General features: G+C 45.3%; 1 non-coding gene across 1 annotated transcript; it reads right to left on the bottom strand.

Moving 5' to 3' along the window:
* Positions 1-2780: 2780 nt before the first annotated feature.
* On the bottom strand, positions 2781-2943 carry LOC121155406. Its single transcript, XR_005883665.1, has one exon. It is a non-coding gene; the product is annotated as a U1 spliceosomal RNA (small nuclear RNA).
* Between the last annotated feature and the right edge of the window lie 448 nt (positions 2944-3391).

The following is a 3391-nucleotide window of genomic DNA, read 5'->3' as shown; positions in this document are numbered from 1 at the left end:
TTTCAAAAAGAAGTTTCCTTCAGTATGAAAATTTTTGAAAAGCCACATGTAGTTTTTTGGTGAACTTTCTGAAGCCCCCTTGTATTTCTCTGTCCTTCCAAGTGGCTCTTCACAAGGAGGGAGAAAAGCTCATTAGGTGCTCAGAGCAACTCCAGTGAATCACACACACCTAAGCGAAGTAATAATTGTAGAATCATTATCAATTATAACCCCGACCCAATATGATTGCATGTTCAATTGACTTGGCGTAGACAAATGTATGTTTGTGCAGTAAGTGCATCTGTCAAGACTTTTTATGCTCCAAGTTGGATTTTCATTAATGAAGGAAGTATTAATTTAAATTAAGCACTCTGAGGTCTTTATCAGTAATCAGCCACAAATAAGGTGGCTCATCAGCTTATATATCCATATATATCTCTGCGAATCAATGTTTTTCAACTGAGGCCGTTGCCAAGTGGTTAGAATACGACAGGGAGAAAGCTCACGAGAAATGCGTTTTCTCGGCTGGGCTGAGGTCTGCTGCGGCCCCATTGGCGTCTGGAGATGCAGTCACTGATGCGTCCACCATGACTGCATGAAACGTGTTTAATTGGCATGAAAAGGCACTAACTGAGAGCTGGTGGGGTTTCCATTATCTAGGTGGACATCTTATTTACTTTGGTGGATCCTGGGAACAAGATGAAAGTTTATGAGAGCTGGGGAGGGGGTGGTATTAAGCTGATGGGTTTTTGGGATTTGCAGGGGGTGGCGGGTAGCACGCTTGACAGTCAGCCAGGCGAGGCAAAATGCAGCTTTGTAAAGCTCCTGGTCTCTCCTGTTTCCCCGCCCCCGGGGAAAGGGACCTCGGAGCACTTCCCTAATTAGAATCTACAGAGGACTCTCAACCTTTGTGAGGCAGACAGGCAGGGCCACTATGCGGGCCGCATGTTAGGGATTGCATTTTTATCCGGCTCATCTCTTCAGCGCAGCTCAAAAGCTGCAGATGGGAGATGGTGTCATGCTTGACTCCGGCTACAAATAACATCAATGGGGAAGGGGCTGCTCCTTGAGGCAGGCACGAGGTGCCCTTTGGGCATCCCATAGGAAGGAGCCTGAGCATGCCAGGGGCCCATTCCTGCTGGTGACTGCTGCGGTTGGGTTACCAGCTGCCCACAGAGTGAATGCATAAGTCAATATTTTCATTCATTGATATGTTGCAAATTGTTCTGTCTCCCGGAAGTGGGAGTTCACAGAGATTACAGCTGTACAGAAGTGACACCTCTACATGATCCAAAGTGTTACCTCTCCAACCTGTTCTGTGCTCCTTGCTTTTTGACAGTGCTCATTGTATCACTGCCTTGCCTCAGGGCTCAGCACTAATAGCATAGAGAAAGGCTTGCAGTAGAGTGATTTTCATCTGATCAAATCCTGCCTGAGCAGGGCTGATGGACATGGTGATCAGTGTGCATAAGGCTACCAATGCATGGTGATGCTTACTCTCACCACCACCCCAGGTCAACCCAAAGACCTCTCAGGGAGTAGATCTAATTTGTGAGCCAGGCAGACTGTGGTTATTAAAACATAAAACACATAGCTGTATCAAGAAAATATATTTATTTCTTACCTTAAAATATAATGTCAATATTTATTTTGCAGCTAATTGAAAGTTTTGTAATAGAGTCTATGTTTTAAAAAGATTTACTTATTTGAAAGTCAGAGTTACATAAAAAGGGAGTTCTTTCATCCACTGGCTTACTCCCCAAATGGCTGCAATGGCAGAAATCATGAGCCAGAGCATTTTCTAGGTCTCCCATGTGGGTGCCAGGGTCCCAAGCACATTGGGCCATTTTTTTCATTGCTTTCCCAGGCACATTAGTGGAGAGTTGTATTGGAAGTGGAATAGCTGGGGCTTGAACCGGTGCCCATATGGGATGTCCATGTTACAGGCGGTAGCTTTGCATGCTGTGATACAATGCCAGCTCCTAAAATCTGGTTTCTGCAAGAAGTGCTTCCAGACCTTCTGGATCTGAAACCAGAATTGGCCATGTTGAAAGCACAAAAGGACTCCAAGTGGAAAATCTATCAGGTTTGGGGTGAAGAGCCCCTGAGTTCCGATGGACTCTGGGAAGATCATGACCACTTTCTTCTCCTGTAGGATGAAACTGCTGCCAGCTTTGTCACTCATGGCTCAGGATTTGTGAGACAATATGGCTCTTTGGCAAAAGGTGCTAGCAATAAAATGAGCCTTTTTAATCAAACTTGTCATTCGATGAGTTTTTATTTTTTTGGGGGGGAACTGGAAATTTGGAAAGGGGAAATAGTAGTCCAAATTGGGTTTGCTATATGGAGGGATCCTTCAGAGCCATCACTCATCATTACATCACAATGGGACATGTGAACCATAGACCCTAGCCTGTGCCCAAAGCCAACAGGACCCTCAGAGAACTGGGTGGCTAGCAATGCAACTTCGTTCTCAGGGGCTGTGCTCGCTTTGGCAAAGTGGGACATGGGTAACTCCCTTTTTATCCTTCTCTTTTCTTTCCCTTTGCTCTCTCAAAGACCCAAACTGCTATTATTCACTCTACCATAATCGGCATAAATTTTTGCATTAATATTTGCATATGACTACCATGTGATGGGTAGCTACCAAGTGTGCCAAGGCAATTTCCATGTTATTTTCCCATTTAGTTTCCATGGGCGTTCTATAACACACAGGCTTTTTACCATGCCCCATTCTACAGGCGAAGAGACTGAGTCACCTAGAGGTTATGGAATTTGTCCAAGGTCTCTCTCTTTTAAACCTGGGGAGAGCACAAAAGCAGTCCCCCACTACCACAAATTATGCAGTTGAGTTTCCCACATGTGGGGAAATCACAGGGGTCAACACAATGGAGTGCAATGGATAAGATTCACCCTGGGAAAATCACCTCCGTGATCATGGTATCTCCCCTGCCAGGTAAGTATCTCTCTTTCTCTCTCTCTCTCTCTTACACATACATACATACCCCACAGTAGCAAACAGCTGAGCCATGTCTCACCTGCAGGACTCTTCAAAACTTAAACACCAAACTGTGATCCTTCACTGAACACAGAATCCAGCATCATGAATTCAATCAAGGCTAAAACGGGATGACTACAGGCACTAGGGTTTTTTCTGGGTACCTTGCTGGCTCAGAATGGTCAAATCTTGGGGAAGGCTTCTCCGCTTTGTCCTCTCCAACATTAGCCCCCCACCATCACTTAGATCAAAGTTAGCCCTGTTGTGCCAGCGCTCTGCCTGCCCTCTCAACGCTTTTTCCAAGGTGAAAAAAAAAGTGCTTCCCACCCCCAAATTGTAAAATCAGGCCAAGTCCTGATAAAATGAGCTGACACTAGTTCAAGCCCCAGGGACTTGCCCCAGAACAAAAAATGT

This window comes from Ochotona curzoniae, unplaced genomic scaffold (genome assembly GCF_017591425.1).
Source record: "Ochotona curzoniae isolate NIBS_2020 unplaced genomic scaffold, NIBS_Ocur_1.0 contig_291, whole genome shotgun sequence".
Lineage (NCBI taxonomy): Eukaryota > Metazoa > Chordata > Mammalia > Lagomorpha > Ochotonidae > Ochotona > Ochotona curzoniae.
The sequence above is the reverse complement of the archived record's forward strand: the minus strand, read 5'-3'. Positions and strand labels throughout refer to the sequence as shown.